The sequence below is a fragment of the Tamandua tetradactyla genome, chromosome 25, assembly GCF_023851605.1.
Source record: "Tamandua tetradactyla isolate mTamTet1 chromosome 25, mTamTet1.pri, whole genome shotgun sequence".
In the NCBI taxonomy this organism is placed as follows: domain Eukaryota; kingdom Metazoa; phylum Chordata; class Mammalia; order Pilosa; family Myrmecophagidae; genus Tamandua; species Tamandua tetradactyla.
Window position 1 is genome coordinate 696,397 of NC_135351.1, and position 18,493 is coordinate 714,889.

At 35.7% G+C, this 18,493-nt stretch overlaps 1 pseudogene; it reads left to right on the top strand.

Moving 5' to 3' along the window:
- Positions 1-15,601: 15,601 nt before the first annotated feature.
- Positions 15,602-18,318, top strand: LOC143668735 (olfactory receptor 13G1-like; annotated as a pseudogene).
- Positions 18,319-18,493: the final 175 nt, after the last annotated feature.

Genomic DNA, 18,493 nt, shown 5'->3' on the forward strand with positions numbered 1-18,493 from the left:
ATAACATCCAGTCAGAGTATACCTAAAATCTTCCTTTGTGAATTATGCAGTTTCCAAATTCTCTGTCTGCCATTGACTCTCTGTCAAACTCAAATGTGATGGTGGCTAGCACCCCTGTTATAGAACACTTTGAATTATAAAAATGGCAGTCAATGACCAAGTCCTGTCATTGCAGAGGTTGTGGTCTGGAGTTCTTATGTTGGTCTCATTCAGTCTGGCTAGGGTCAGTATGAAGCCAGAGTTGTGATGTGCAGACTAATGCTTCAGCAGCCCAGGCATGTTTGATGATAGTGATGGGTTCACAACCTGTGAGCTGGAGCTCTAATACCCATGTAGGGTCAGAACACCAAAACTGGGTCTGTGTAAAGATATGATTCATTTGAGCATGATAATATCATATGGAAGAGATATTTAAGCCAGTGTCACCACAAGCATTGAGTTTGAATAAACATGTCCTGTATGAACCATGGTTACAACCCCTAAAATTATTGTAAGAACTATAGTAGTATACAAAAGGACATTCTGAAGCACATGACAAGATAGATGTGCCTTGAGGACATAATGCTAAGTGAAATAGCCAGACACAAAAGGATAGACACTGTATGATTCCACTTCTGTGACCATAGTAAAGGTAAAAACAGAGGCTTATCACACAGAATTTAGGGAACTTAGAGATACATGGAAGATAGAGATAGATGAACCACTAGCTAATGAGGTTGAACTTAATTTTAACAAAACAGATAGAAGTGAAGGCAGTTCATTAGTGGGTCTTTGATTAATATTACTACCTTGAACAAAACTGAACAGAGAAGTATAGACTCATGTGTCCCACTGATTAAATAAGTTCTTATGAACTACTGCAAAGATATGAATCTTGTACAAATAGTATATAAATTCAGGGTATAAGGGGCAAACTGCTATTGCATCCTATGGGCTGTGTTTAACAGGAAAGCATCAACAGAACTGTAGCAATACCAGGGGTACCTAATGGGGGGAGGGACAAGAGTAAAGAGGAGGTTTGAATTATCTATTTGGTAAGGGTGTGTTTTGCTCCCTTGGGAGCAATGAAATGATCTAATATTGAGAGTATTGTTTGACTGTTGACTTTGAACATTATACGTGTGGCCCAACAGACAGAGGTTGCTTTAAGATGTGCTGACTGAGAAGTAAGTTGGCATAAAATTGTGTATACATATAATCAAACATCATGCTGCTACAAAAGGGAATGAAGTTGTGAGGCATGCAATGATGTGACTGAACACATTTAGTGAGCAAAATAAGCCAGAAGCAAGAGAACAAATATTGATCTAATTAGAAAATATATATAAAACTGGGACCTACATTGTAAGCTCTTATACCAGTCACATTTATACTGGATTGGTAATTGTTATTTCTAGATTTTGAGAGTTTGTTTTATATATGTACAACCTAGTGTTTAAGGTAAGAACTAAGCAGATCAAGTTGGGATTGAGGTAATTAAGAATATAGGGGAAAGGAAGACATTGTCTGTATTTTAGAATTTCACCTACTCTTTAAGACCAAATGAAGAAAGGTTTATATTGTCCAGAACCTAAATTTTCTATAGCATATAATCCAACTCAATCTGTTTAACTCAATCATTAAAACAATCCAAACACAGGGAACCCAGAATAAGAATGAGAGCCTTTAATCCTGTATAACTTGAGGTAATGCCTGGATAAGTTCCAGAGCATATTAAGCAGGTAATCAAAAAGTATTGCCAATGTCCCTTGAGGGATGGGAGAAAAAATATTGAACTCTTAAACTTTACCATGAGAGACACTCTGGATACTGTGTTAAACATTAGGGACACCAAAATCAATAAGCCAAGCCCTTGACCTTGAAGCTTGCTCTTGTGAAGCTTATTCACATAGTGGAGAACAGGTATGCCTAAGAGCCACATCCAGAAGGCCTCTTTTGTTGCTCAGATGTAACCTCTTTATGTATATACATAAGTCCAACTCAGCCAGTGAAATCATTGTCAACCAAGAATTCTATATCCAGCAAAACTGTCCTTCAAAAATGAGAGAGAAATTAAAGTACTTTCAGACAAAAAAATGACTGAGAGAATTTTTGACCAAGACACCAGCTCTGCAAGAAATACTAAAGGGAACACTAGAGACAGATACGAAAAGAGAGAAGAGAGAGGTGTGGAGAACAGTGTAGAAAGGAAGACTATGAGTAAAGGTAAAAAGAAGGAAAATTAGATATGACATATAAAATCCAGAAGGCAAAATAGTAGAAGAAATTACTACCCGTGCAGTAATAACACTAAATGTTAATGGATTAAACTCCCCAATCAAAAGACATAGACTGGCAGAATGGATTTAAAAACAGGACCCATCTATATGCTGTCTCTACTCAAAGGACATGAGGGCAAGGACACAAATGGACATTTGCACACCAATGTTTATAGCAACATTATTTACAATTGCCAAGAGATGGAAGCAAGCCAAAATGTCCATCAACAGACAGGTGGCTAAACAAACTGTGGTATACACATACGATGGAATATTATGCAGCTGTAAGACAGTATAAAGTTATGAAGTATGCAACAACATGGATGGACCTTGAGGACATTATGCTGAGTGTGATTAGTGAAAAACAAAAGGACAAATGGTGTATGGTTTCACTTACATTAACTGACAGTAGTGAATAAACTTGGAATATTTCATTGGTAAGAGAGACCATCAGGAGATAGAAATAGGGTAAGATATTGGATAATTGGAGCTGAAGGGATGCAGACTGTGCAACAGGACCGAATATAAAAACTCAGAATGGACAGCACAATACTATCTAACTGTAATACAATTATTTTAAAACACTGAATGAAACTGCATGTGAGAATGATAGCGGGAGGAGGGCTGGGGGTATAAATGAAATCAGAAAGAAAGATAGATGATAAAGATTGAGATAGTGTAATCTGGGAATGCCTAGAGTGTATAATGATAGTGACTAAATGTACAAATTGAAAAAATGTTTTTGCATGAGGAAGAACAAAGGAATGTCATTACTGCAGGGTGCTGAAAATAGATGGTGATTAATGTTTTAAAATTTCACCTTATGTGTGGGACTAAAGCAAAAAATGTTTATTTGGTACAAAATTTATATTTTGACTAGTGTATCTCCTAATATAACTTATGTAGATAGTTGGTTGAACACCATAAGTACATGGAACCTTGGGTAGGACGTGAGTTTTGTTGGTTTGTCCAGGTGATGCCCCAATGAATCCCAGAGTGATTCAATCAGTGAGTGGAAAAGTATTTGCAAAGTCCCCTTTGGGGAATGGTGAGGATGGGGAGAAATTCCCACTTACCCAAGTTGAATCCTGGATATTCTCACAAGCATTGTGGACAACCAAAATGCACAAAAAATAATGAGTTATACAAGGAAAATCAAAGATATGGCCCAATCAGAGGAACAAACCAGCAATTCAGAAGATGAGATATAGGAGTTGAAACAACTAATTCAGGATGTTTGAACAGATGTGGAAAATCTCATCAAAGATCAAATCTATGAGTTGAGGGAAGATATAAAGAGGTATTGGGTGAACAAAAAGAAGAAATTGAAAGTTTGAAAGAACAAATTACAGAATTTATGGGGAAGAAAAGCACAGTAGGAGAAATTAAAAAAAACACTGGAAACCTACAACAATATACTTCAAAAGGCAGAAGAAAGAATTAATGAATTAGAGGAACTGGACATCTGAAATCTGACACACAGAACAAAACATAGGGAAAAGAATGGAAAACTATGACCATGGTCTCAGGGAATTGAATGACAACATGAAGCACACAAATATATGTGTTGTGGCTGTCCCAGAAGGAGAAGAGAAGGGAAAAGGAGGAGAAAAACTAATTGAGGAAATAAGCACTGAAAATGTCCCATCTCTTATGAAAGATGTGGAGCTACGGATCCAAGAAGTGCAACACACACCAAACAGAATAGATCCAAGTAGACATACTCCAAGATGCTTACAAGTCAGAATGTCAGATGTCAAAGACAGAGAATTTTGAAAGCAGCAATAAAAAAGCTATCCATCACATAAAAGGGAAGCTCTATAGGATTATGTGTGGATTTCTCATCAGAAACCATGGAAGTGAGAAGACAGTGATATGATGTATTTAATATTCTAAAAGAGAAAAACTGCCAACCAAGAATTCTATATCCAGCAAAACTGGCCTTCAAGAATGAGGGGGGGATTAAAACATTTTCAGACAAACAATCACTGAGAGAATTTATGACCAGGAGACTGGCTCTGCAAGAAATACTAAAGGGAGCACAACAGGCAAATAGGAAAAGGCAGGGGGGAGAGGTGTGGAGAAGAGTATAGAAATGAAGACTATTAGTAAAGGTAAAAAGAGAAAATATATAAAATCCAATAAGTATAAAATAAAAAAGGCAGGGTGCATGGGTGTTCAAGTGGTGGAATGCTCACCTTCCATTTGGGAGACCCAGGTTCAATTTCCAGACTACGCACATAAAAAATTTCAAAAGGCAAAATGGTAGAAGAAAGTACTGCCTTTATAGCAATAACACTAAATGTTAATTGATAAAAATCCCCAATCAAAAGATCTAGATTAGCAGAATGGATTAAAAACAGGACCCATCCATATGCTGTCTGTAGGAGACTAATTTTAGACCAAAGGACAAAAATAGGCTGAAAGTGAAAGCTTTGCCGGTATCTTGGCATTTGATTTCTATAATTAGTTTATTCTGGACATTGTTTTCACTCTTTTACCTAGGATTTTCTTGCTGAATGGCTTTGTTCTCTATCTGTTCTTTTACTAATCAGTTCAACTTATTCTAGACCTCTAGCATAGGTTCTGTTTAAGTGACTAGGATTTTTCCATTCTTATTTTTCTGTCTTGCCCTGCCTACATGAAGCCTATTCTTTTTTTTTCTTTTTTGAAGAAGGTCTCAAAAAAGGCCCCAGTCAGATTTTCCCAGGCTGGACTGGCCTCCTCTCGAGAAGAAAGAGTCATCTACATCACTTTTCCCTGAGGGTGTGACCCCAACAGGTTGACAGACATTCCTATGAAGTCTCTAGACTCGGTGTTTTTCCTATCCTACCCAGTATGTGGCACCTGTCTGCCCATGGTTTCCCATCAGCATTAAGTGGTGTGGTGATTATAACATCAGCAGACTCTACCTACCAGGGGTGTGGTTGAAACAGAGGTAAGGTTGGAGGTTGACATTAATTGCTTCAATTTTCCAATCCCTTGGTCCTGAATTTCTTGAGGGAGGGATTCCATTTGAGCTGGGTCCTACCTTTCTCTTGGGGAAGGTACAGCCTTTAGTGTTTTAATCCTTTTATATGACTAGTTACTTTGTCTCTCAGACAAGTTCAATTCAAACCTTGTCTGGGGCAGTGCTGGAGACTGAGAAGGCTTGCAGTTCTATCTAGTGAGCTGTTAACCTAGTTAAACATAGAGACATAGCAAAAAAAAAAAAAAAAAAAAAAAACAGGCCCCCTCCTCTCCCCTGCTCTTCAGATTTTGTCAATCAAGAGCTTAAGTTGCTACATGGCTCTATGTATCTCCAGGCTCTATCTACCCCTTTTATTTAGGGTCCAGCCTTTTTCAAGTGTTTTGTGCTGTCTGACTCAAAAAGCCTGTTTTTGTTTTTCAGTCAGCCCTGCCCCCTCTCTGCCAGGGCAAAAACTCTTAGTACCTTTATCTCTTGTTCCAGTTTTATCTGAGCTGGGGGCCTATTTTCAGTAGTCAGAATCTCTTAGTTATTTCTGAAATTGGAACTTGACTGAGGTACAGTCAAGCTGCTGTGCTCATGAGGGAAGGGTGCTGGCCTCCACTGCTTGATGGGCTTACTGTTCTATGTGGGGTCACAGCAGGTCCAGCTTGTCCAGACTAGTGTATGCTGTTTGTTCATTGAACTCTCAATTTGATTTAATATATCTATCTGTATGCCAATAACACCGTGCTTTCACCACTGAGGCTTTATAACTTGCTTTAATTACTTTGTTTTTTTTGTTTGTTTTTTGGTTTTCTGGAGGGGAGGGAGTGTATAGTCAAAGAATCAAACCCCAGTCTCCCACACAGAAGGTGAGCATTCTACCACTGAACCACCTGTATAATATGCCTTAAAGACAGGAATTTTGATACCTCCCACTTCACTGTTCTTTTTAAAGAGTCTTTTGGCTATTTGAGGCCATATATGCTTCCAAATAAAATTGATAATTAGAGTTTCCAATTCTGCATGTAGTCTGTAGAATTTTTATTTACATTGCATTGAATCTGTAAATTAGTTTAGGTAGCATTGTTCTTTTTTAAAAATATTTTTGTTGATAAGCCTTCACACACACATTGCATACATGGTGTACAATAAATGGCTCAAAATATCATCACACATATGTGTATTCATCACCATAATCATTTTTTAGAATATTTACATCACTCTAGAAAAAGAAATAAAAAGATAAAATAAAAACTCATACATACAAAACCCCTTACTCTTCCCTCTCATTAATCACTGGTATTTCCATCTAATCAATTTATTTTACACTTTGCCCCCCCCATTATTTACTTATTTTTACCATATTTTCTTTTTACTCATCTGTCCATACCCTGGGTAAAAGGAACATCAGACACAGTTTTCACAAGCACATAGTCACAATATAAGAGATATATCTTTATACAATCATCTTCAAGAATCAGGCTACTGGAACACAGCGCAACAATTTCAAGTATTTCTCTCCAACCATTCCAATACTAAAAAGGAATAACCTAATAATGCATAGGAATGACCTCCAGGATAAACTCTCAGCTCTGTTTGAACTCTCTCAGCCACTGAAACTTCATTTTGTCTCATTTGTTTCTTCCACCTTTTAGTCAAGAAGTTTTCCTCAATTCCTTGATGATGGGTTCCTGGTCATCCAGGATTTCTGTCCCACATTGCCAGGGAGATTGAAATCCCTTGGAGTCATGTACCATATACAGGAGAAGACAGTAAGTTCACCTGCCAAGCTGACTTATAGAGAGAGGCCACATCTGGACAACAAAAGAGGTTCTCTGGAGGTGACTCTCAAGACTAATTTTGAGTAAGCTTAGTCTATCCCTTTCAGGAATAAGATTCATAGGGACAAACCCCAAGATCAAGGACTCAGCCTATTGATTTCATTGTCCACACTGCTTGCAAGAATATCAGAAATTCTCCAAATGGAGAAGTTAAATATTTCCTCTTTTCTCCCTAGTTCCCCAAGGTGACTTTGTAAATACTTTTTTATCCATTACCTAAATTACTCTGAGATATATCAGGACATCACACAAACCTGGAAAAACCACCAAAATCTCATGCTTTATTCAAGATTCCATGTACTTATGGAGTTCAACTAAATTGACTATACAAGTTAAATTATGAAATGCACTAACCAAAATATAAATTTTGCACCAAATAAACATCTATTCATTTCACCTCACACAGAAACTGAAGTTTTAAAATATGGATGATGTCATCCTTTACCCTGTATTCTGATTTACCTGTCCTATCCAGATCAATGTAATTCATATCTCTACTCGAAGTCTGGTCACTTTTTCAATTTTGTAAACAGTTCTGTATGGAGTACTGCTGACTTTCTTAGCTTCAGAGCTCTAACTCTGAGTATCAGGTTTCACATAAGTACCCAAAGTTTCTAGTAATTGCCAAGTTATAAACAAACAGCTCAGTATCTCAGAATTTAAAAATAGCAGTTACAAATCTTGAGTATATCCTGAATGTATATCTATCTTAATGACATTTAGTCTTCCAATCCATGAACATGTAACATCTTTCCATTTATTCAGGTTTTCTTTTATTTCTTTTAGCAATGTTTTTAGTTTTCTGTACAAAAGTCCTATATAATCTTAACTAGGTTTATTGCTAGATATTTGCTTCTTTTAGGTACTGTGGTGGTTTGTGGCTGTTTGGTACCCCAGAAGAGCCATGTCCTTTTAATACTAGACCACACTTGTGTGGACAAATCTAATGTTTAGTTTAGAAGGTTTTGTAAGATTGTTTCCATTGAGATGAGAACTACCCAGTTGTGGGTGGGACCATTTGATTAGGTGGTTTCCAGGGGACATGTGTCTGCCCATCCAAGGTGGGCCTTAATACACTTACTGGAGTCTTTTAAGAAGGAACACTTTTGGAAAAAGCTCAGAGTCAGCACAAACAGAGAACTTTGGTGATGAAAAAAATAAGATGCCCCCAGGCAAGCTGTTTGAAACCAGAAGTGAAAGAACCTGCAGATGCCAGCCACATGCTTTCTAAGGTCAGCCTTTCTCGAGTCAAAGTATCCTTCTCTGGATACCTTAGACATTTTATGGCCTTAGAACTATAACCTTGTAATGTAATAAATTCCCTTTATAAAAGCCAACCCATATTTGGTGTATTACATTTCTGGCAGCATTAAGAAATGAAAGCAGATGCTATTGTAAATGGATTTTTAAAAATTGATTACCACCTCAGTTAGCTCATTACTGGCAGCATTAACAAACTAAAGCAGGTGCTATTGTAAATGGATTTTTTTAAATTGATTATCACCTCAGTTAGTTCATTACTAGTGCATAGAAACAGCTTTAAGTTTTGTGTGTTGATCTTATATCCTGCCACATTCCTGAATTGCTTACCAGCTCAAGTAGCTTTGCTGTCCTTTTTCTTGATTTTCTAAATAAAGGATAAAGGCAATTGCAAATAGTGACAGTTCATAGGGAATTCTTCTATTGTTCCTGACCTCAAAGGGAAAGTGTATAGTCTCTCACAATTGAGTTTGATGTTAGCTGTAGGTTTTTCATATCTTCCTATTATAATGATGAGGGAGTCTCCTTCAATCCTTACATTTTAAAGTGCTTTTTTTTTTTACCAGGAAAATACACTGATTTTTGTCAAATGCCTTTTCTGTGTCAACTAGATGTTCATGTATTTTTTCCCTTTTTGTTAATATGGTACATTACATTAATTGATTTTCTTGTGTTGAACTGCTCTTGCATACCTGGAATAAAATCCACTTTGTCTTGGTGTAAAATTCCATAATATACTGTTGGATTTTATTTAAAAATATTTTCTTGGGGATTTTTGTATCCATTTTCAGTAGAGAGAGTGGTTTAAAGTTTTCTTTTCTATATTATTCTTTTCCAGTTTTCATATTGGGGTGACGTTTGCTTCATAGAGTGAGTTATGTAATGTTCACTCTTCTTAAATTTGGGGGAGAGATTGAGGAAGAATGATATTAATCTTCCTGAAATGCTTGATAAAATTTACCTGTTAAGCTCTCTATTCTTGGGCATTTCTTTGTTGGTGGGTTATTGATCTGATTCAATCTCCTTAATTGTGATTGTTTCATTGAGGTCTCTTTCTTCTGAAGTCAGTGTGCATGTGTTTCTAGGAAGTTGTCTATTTCATCTAAGTTTCTTTGCTTGTTAGCATAGAGTTATTCCTAGCAACCTCTTATGATTTTTTTCTTCATGGTCTGTTGTAATGACCTCCCTCTCATTTTTGATTTTTTAAATTGCATTTTCTTTATTTTTGTATTTGTCAGTCTGGCTGTCTGTTGATTTTATTGATCTCTGTATTGGTCAAGAGACTCTAGAGAAACAGAGTCAGCAGAAAATATCTGTAGATATAAAATTTATAAAAGTGTCTCACATAGCCATGGGAATGTAGAGTCAAAAATCCATAGGGCAGGCTGTGAAGCTGACAACTCCAATGGAGGGTCTGGATGAACTCTACAGGAGAGGCTCACTGACCAAAGCAGGGATTTTAAAAGGCTTCCAGTGATTAGATTAAGCATCACTCATTGCAGAAGACACATCCCTTGGTTGATTACAAATGAAATCAGCTGGGAATGCAGCCAATGTGATGATGATTTAATTCTATGAAATGTCCTCATAGCAACAGACAGGCCTGCACTTGCCCAGCCAGGCAAATGGGTACCCCCACCTGGCCAAGCTGACACATGAACCTGACCATGAAAATCTCAAAGAACAAACTTTTGGTTTTATTGATTCCCTCTATTGCTTTCTTATTTTCCATTTCATCAGTTTCTGTACTAATGTTTGTTATTACTTTCCTTCTGTTTGCTTTATAGGTTATTTTGCTGTTCCTTCTCCAGTTTCTACAGTTGTTCAGTTAGGTCAACGGTTTTAACTATTTTTCCCATTTGATGTACATGTGTAAGGCTGTAAATTTCCCTCTCAACATTGCCCTCACTGCATCCCATAAGTTTTGATATGTTGTTTTCTCAGCTTCATTTTTCTCAGAATATTTACTGATTTATCTGGCAATTTCTTCTTTGACTCTGATAGTTTAAGAGCATCTTGTTTAAACTTCATATATTTTGAAAGGCAGTTTTGCTGGATAGAGAATTCATGGCTGGCAATTTTCTACTTCAATGTATTAAATATATCATCCCATTGCCTTCCTTTGTTCATGGTGTCTGTTGATAGGTCAGCACTTAATCTTGTCCGGCTTCCCTTTTATATGGTTAATCACTATTCTCTTGCTTCCTTCAGAATTTTCCTCTTCTCTTGATCATTTGACAGTCTTTGTAGTATGTGTCCTGAAGTGGGTCTATTAGTATTTATTCTGTTTGTAGTATGTTTGACTTCTTGGATTTGCAGATTTATGTCTTTTGCTAAAAAATTTTCTCAGCCCTTAATTCTTTGATTTATCTTCCTCACCCATTTTCCTACTTTTCTCCCTCTAGAACATCCAATATGCATTTATTTGTGTGCTTTCTGTTTTCAATCATTTTCCATGCAACAATGTTCAAATTTTTCCATTTTTCTCCATTTATTCTTTCATCTGTTGAATTCAGTTTTTCTGTCTTCTAGTTAACTGTGGGTGGGATCATTTTAACTAAGACATTTCCATGGAAAGGTAACCCACCCAATTGTGGGTGGGGCATTTTTATTAGGTAATTTCTATGGTGATGTTTCTCCACCCATTCAAGGTGGGTCTCTTACCAGAGTCCTTTAAGAAGGAACCACTTTGAAAGAAGTGACAGAGCCAACAGAGTCAACACAAAACCCAGACATTTGGAGATGCAGGAAGAAAATGCCCTCTGGGAAGCTGTTTGAAATGAGAAGCCAAAGGACCAGTAGATGTCAACCACATGCAAACCCAGCTGGCAGAGGAGTTTTGGACCCACTGAGCTTTCTTGAATTAAGGTAGCTTTTCCTGGATGCCTTAGTTTGGAAATTTTCATAGCTGTAGAACTGTGAACATGCAGCTTAATAAATTCCCTTTATAAAAGCCCTTCTATTTCTCATATATTGCACTCTGGCAGCTTTAACAAACCAAAACAGATTTTGGTACCAAGAGCGGGATGTTGTGGTTTGCAAATATCAAACATGTTTGGATGGTTTTTTAAATGGATAAGGAGAAGATTCTGGAAGAGTTGTTTGGAACTTGATAGAGAAGACCTAGAATGCATTGAAGAGAGAATTGGTCAAAATATGGATTCTAAAGTTATCTCTGACAAGGTTTTAGAAAGAAATGTGTCATTGAATACTGGAAGGAAAGCTATCCTTGTTGTAAAATGGCAGAGAATTATACCAAATTGTGTTTTGATTTTGCACAGGAGTTTAAGAATCTAAAAGTGTTAAGCCATGGTACTTAGGTGGAGAGGTTTCTGAATTAAATGTTGAATGCATGGCCAGGCTTCTTCTTACAGCTTATAGTGAAATGTGGCAGGAAAGAGATAAGCTGAGAACTGAATTCTTGGGTAGAAAAACACCAGAAATTTATGGTCTGCATGCCCCTGGTCTTTCTCTCTGCTCCAGGTTACCATCATTCCTAATGGCAGGCTGATTTATTTTATTGATATCTTGCATAAATAATCCTTAACCTGATCACTGCATAAGAACTTTAAAAGGTATTAATTCTTCCACCCATGTGCAATTCAATGAAATAAGCAATTTCAAGAAAGAAGCCAAATGGTAAACATTAAAATGTTATTTGAATTACAATGTATATTTCACACTATGAGAATGTTTAACAAAGAGGGACAGAGATGTTATTTGACCATGATGTGTTGCATTTGTGTATGTGTATATTTATACAGTTCCAAAATAATGGCATACTGAATTTTCAAATGATTCAGTTAAAATCAGAATGAAATTTAGCTGAAGAGTTCAATTTTAACTATAAATTAAGTATCATGTCAGAGTTAACTGGCAGCCATCATCCTCCCCAGTGTAGAGAAATATATGAACTTCACAGTCTTTACTTTAACCCTCATCTTAAAGTTTATTTCCTGTCACTTTGCCCCATCCCTATTTATTTATACTGAGAAATGTGAATCTCACAGGTTGTTGTAATTGCTTTGATGGCATCAATCCATCACTTTAGCTTTTCCATTGCCTCTCATTACTCATATTTCTTACTCTATAAAGACATTATCTTGCAATACTTTTTGGTCTTCAGAGAGAATTGATGGCACAAGAAAGCCAACATATTTCATGTCATCATTAAATAACCAGTGCAAGATTGTTTTAATTGTTCCTCTGGGACCCATTATATGCAACTCTCTGAAATTCTGACTGAGATGCTGTTCCCCAGGGGCCCTTATACTTGAGTAAGGAAGCACACTTTTGTTTGATCTTAGGGAAAGTGACAATATTTAAGCAAGCATGAAAAAGCACTGTTGACAACAGGCACTACTGCCTCTATTTCCAGGTCTTTCTAATGATTTATCACAGGTCACCATTTAAACATAATACCCAGCAGAGGATGAATGTAAGCATTTGAGACATTCTATTCTCATGGTTACAATGAAATCACAAGTAGGAATATCTAAGACAAGAAATCTTTTAGTTTGCTTTTTTGCATAGACCAAAGAAAGCCCATCATGGGATTGCAATTCAATTCAATATAGATTCACCACAATAATAGTTTTTCTTTTCATTTTTCAAAAGTGTATGAAATGCAAGAACATATGATTATGGAGTACTTATGTGATGAGCTGTTTATTTATGTTGTCTGTCTGTACTTTAAAGTTACTTCTTTCCTATCAAACATGCACACATAGGAATTTAGAACAAAGTAGCTAAATTTAGGTTAATCAATGTTAATTAATGATGTGATAAGAATGATTAATGTATTTGGAAAAAATTATTTTAAAACCTCTTTCTTCAATTAGCTTAAAGATTTAATTAGCAGAATGAGTTAAAAATGAGCTTTTGAAGCTTCTCATTGCATCAGGATGCTCTCAGCCTCTTTATATCTCTCTCTGAAGTTGAACCTGTATAAAGAATTCAATTTCACATGCAAAGTGCATGCTCTTCATACCACATATTAAAAAATATGTGCTAGAGTCTAGAATAGGAAGATCGGTGACTTCAAAGTTGAATTTGAAAATTATCCATTCACAAATTTAGACAGTAGTGTGCATTTGAGTTTACTCAGGAATGGGCATTTTATTGGCTTCAACTGTTTTAGAGTGACCAACCATGTAAGCTTGCCCAGGATTGATGGGTTTCCTAGGACATGGAACTTTCAGTGGAAAAATTGGAACAGTTCTAATTCCTACCACCTTTTATCTTTCCATACTGCATGCCAACTACCAAGAATTTTCCTCTTTTGTTCCTGCCTCTGTGTCTCATTGATCCTTCCAAAAGTTCAGAAAATTGTCACACATCTTCTTTCATCTCTCTTCTAGCATTTCAGTTGGAAAGCTAAGCTCAAAAGAATGCAACATTTTTCTTGAATGCTGCTTGAACTAGAATTACCTCTGAATTAATGCTGCCTAATGGAGAGTTGCATAGAATGAAATTGTCTGGCAGAAATCATTCCAGAATGTGAGAACACTGAGTAAGTTCTAACACTCTATTCCTGTAGAATACAGTGACGGCTTTGATGAGTTCTGAGCACCTTGCCTTCTGCATAGTAGGCCCTTTGAAATTGTGTGTATCATTCATGCTGATATTGGGCAATGAAGGTGAAGATATTATGAAATAGATGATGACAATAGGATGATGATAATGATAATGATGATGTAGTTGATGATGCAGAAGAATAAACTGGGCTCTAAGAGTTGGCAGCAGTATAATATTATGAATGAGTTTTCCATTAGACTCCCTAGATTCAGATTCCAGTGTCATCAATATTTACTTGTATGACAATGAACAAGTTATTACATTCATCAAGCTTCAAATTCCTCATATGTAAACTAGAGACATCAATATTCTTTATTCTTAATTAATCCTCTTCTCAGGATTAAATAAAATAACAATGCAGTTAATGGATATAAATAGAATACCAATATGAACTGCTATTGAATGTTCTGCTAGAGTCAATTAACACTATCTGACTTTAATTCACTCCCTCTAGGAAAGAGTTTCCAATGTTTAATTGACAATGTGCTGAGTCCTGCCAAATAATTAAAATTAACATATATATTCTCTCTATATGTGACTTTATCAATTATATAATTTTTATTTTATTTTGATAACTAATTTGTATTAGTAAATCCTAATATCACATCCATGGCTTTGGTTAGCCTTGCCACTAACTTAGTCAAACCAAATAAAATGAAAATGTTATTATATGCCTCTTGTAAATTGTGCATGATTTCAACACAAGGTAGTTGATTGGTAAAGTATCTTTTTTCACTGTCAAACATGTGATAAATAAGAATATATATTTTCTACATTATAATAAAAGACAATCTTATGATGATTAGTGCAAAGTATGAGCTTTAAATATATGTACAAGCTTTAAATATTTGTCAAATAAATGAATCTTTATTGTAATTAGAATTAATTGTTATTTATTTCATTGTCCCTCCAAAATCTATTCTTTCATTATAAACTTTATTATTTCAAATATACTTTTGGAATTTTTGCTTCCACTAAATATTAAAAACTGCCTCATTATTACTAAAAATTCCTTATCCAAAAAATGACTTTTCAAATAATATGAATTTTTACTTTACTTACCTTTAATTGAGGGTTCAAAATAACCCAAGATTTGGGCAAATGATTCTGGTTCAGCATTTAATGTACAAACCACTCAGTTAGGCTATGTCCATTTAATCAATGAAGAGCCATAAATTTGTAGAACATACATTAAAAATGCAAGGTCACAGACAGAAAGTGTTGGTGTCAAGATTTAAGCCCTTTCTGTTACTATTATCCTAACTAAATTTCTCTGATTTTTCTTGCCTCTGAAACTTAATCAACAGACAGTCTTAGCCAAAGTCAACATAATTGTTAAAGTAAAATTGATCAATTCATATGAGATGACCAGCAAGGGAAAGGATCAAAAGTTAATGGATTTTAATTTGTAAGACCTGGAAAAATAGGCTTTCATACTTATTTGGTTAAGCCCTCTTTCACCAGAAGCTGTAGTCTTTTGGAGTACTAGAGTCCCTTTTTTAAGCTGAAGAATCACTCAGAATTTTGGCAGAAACTATTGGTGACTGTCTGGATGGCTGCAGATAGTTGACAGCACATATTTCTCCTCAGGACCAAAAATAAGCATTCTGATCAATGATTTTATAATTAATAGACAGTCCTTCCAACAAGTGAAATGAGTCCTGGTCTCCTTCTGAGTCAGCCTCCTCCACACACAGTGATCATCCCAACTCATGGAAATAGTGCTAAGAACAGATCTCAAACAAGGCCATTATCCCTATGAAGAAGAATGTGATGTTCTCATCCAACGCAGAGATGGAAAAGAATCTTCAGAGTCTCCCTCCTATGCTCTTAACTCAGTGATGGTGGACTTCCCTACCTCTTTTGGAACTTTTGGCATTTTGTAAAACTTGACTTTGTATCTTGGGAGTGGGATCTCTTTCTTATACCCAGCTTCAGGAGATTTTATAAGTACATTTAAATGGATAGATAACTTCGAAAAGTAACATTATTTATGTTGATAAATAATTCTTTCACGGAAAATTAAGGTTTCTTTTTCTTCAATGACAAATATATTTGAGTGCTTATTTTTGATAGATAAGATCATGAATATCATGTATGTGAAAGGGTACCTATGTTTATAGATTGGATCCTTAGAAGTTTTGATGCCTGAACTCTGATTCAGATGAAATGACCAGACTGGGCCATGTTAATATACTTTGAATCCATATTCAACACTTAGGATATTAATAATGAGTCCAAGAACATTGGAAAAACAAAGTAATGAATAAATTCACAACTACTTTAAGCACTTTTAGTAGATTTACATGATCATAATAGTTCTGACAGTCAGGATTTCATATAAATAATCAACTATATAAAAAGCCAAATCAATCAAATTAACTAGACAAAATATTTAAAAACAGACACAACAGTTGACAGAGTGCTGCAGAAGTTTTGTGAAGGAAAAAAATAGGACAGAAATTTCCTTTACATGATGTTTACAAAGAAAAAAATCTAAACACCTCTTTTCCATAGTGATCTTTGAAAACATAAATATAGTCACAAAGATGTTTTTCTTGGTGTATATAATAGCAAATATTTATTCTAAGTTATCAAGTTTTCAGATATAAGAAATATGAAATTTACAGAGGCTAATATAGTTAATTTTAAGTGATAATGTAATAAAGAGCCACTTGATTTGTTTTTTATACCCAACTCACTGGGCATTATTTGAAAATGCAGCAAGTGGATGGTTCACCTAGTTTTAGCAATATGCTTGTCAAACTGAAGAAATCTTGTCATGGCAGACACTTGATTAATTTGTTTAATATTTGAGCTGTGGTAAATTAGTCAGTGATCCCATGAATGCTCAGCCTCAGAGTATTATGTTGGGCATATTTTCTTAAACTATGGCTGCTATAATTAACCCTGCCATCTTCCATAGTTCCAGATATTCCCACTAAAATATATCTTGAGAAAGACATCTAGGGATACCATACATTGAACTAAATTTGTGCAATCAGTAATTATTTGTACTAATTTTGCATAATTTTCATATATGCAAACAATATGGCTATAGTATATATTCATGGGAAATATATGTGGTAATGTAAATTATTATCAGATGTTTCTTCTCAGAATAATAACAGTGAAATAAATTTGAAGTTATTTTTTGTATCTTTTCCTTTTCAAACACTGACTTTAGTATATATGTATGGTTGAAGGAAGAACACGAATTCTGAGAATGGTATCTCTGGAGATTAGAAGATGTCCCCTGGAATAGAGAGTGCCATTATAAGAAAACTCCTGCTACAATGTTGAATCAAATTAATAAATTCACACACACACAGACACACACACTCATTCATACACACACGTACAGCACCCAGAAACATCTGGCAATAACAACATGCAGGTCTCTTCGGCTCCCAGTTGTTCATTCTGTGTGATGGTTGCCATTTAATCACCAAAGCAGGATGAATGGCAGATTGTAATGGAGTTCATGATTCTGGACCTCACAAGAAAGCCTGAACTCTAAGAAGTTCTCTTCATTATCTTTCTTTTCATCTTTCTCATGGCTTTTTTTGCAATATACTTGTTGTAATTGCCATAACTTATAACAATACCTTACATACCTCCATATGTCTTCTTCAGGTAATGGCGTTTGTGGATATCATCTACACAACAAACATCATCCCAAAGATGCTGAGGACAATGGGAATGTCAGATAGGACCACTTCAGATGAAGGCTGCATGTCCAGCTCTTCTTTTTCATGTGATACCTTGGGGGCAAAGTTTATCTCTTTCCCACCAAGACCTATGACCAATACATTGTCATCTGTTTCTTTCTTCACTAAAGCTGTATTATGAAGCACCTTATGTGTGCTGCCCTGTTCATCACAGTCATGGCTACTGCAGTAACCAATTCCTGGGTTCACGCAGTTCTCATCTTGTGGTTGACTTTCTGTGGACCAAATACTGTTGACCATTTCTCTGAGATACCCCCACTGCTGGCTTTTTCCTGCAATGCTGTAACAATCAGTGAGGTGATGGTGTATGTGGCTGATATTATCCTGGCATAGGTGACCTCACTTTCACCTATAGTTTTATCATTGCTACTATTCTCCACATCTGCTCAGCAAAAGGCAAGAAGAAGGCCTTTTCAACTTGTTCATCCCACCTCATAGTGGTTTCCCTCTACTATTTCCCTGTGATCTAAACTTATATCTGTTCTGCTTCCAGCTACATGTTTGAAAAGAATAAGGTAGTGGCTGCACTCTACACTGTTATGACTCCCATATTAAACTCACTTGTTTATAGCTTCTGGACCAAAGACAGGCAGACAGGGATTATGAAATTCTTTGCATTTTTTAACATTCATGGTTTTAAGATGAACTTCATCTTTCTTATAAAGAATCATGCCTTGGAACATCACACATTTTACTAAAAATTCATAGTTATCTCCACCTTTATTTTCCCATTCCCTCTTAAGTTTCACTCCATTGTAAGACATTTTCTCAGCTCTTCTTTTCTAAACTACACTTATTCTCTTACCATAACAACTACACTGATTTCTACTCATTATTTCACAAGTTTCTGAAATTGCCTTTTCTAAAAACTTT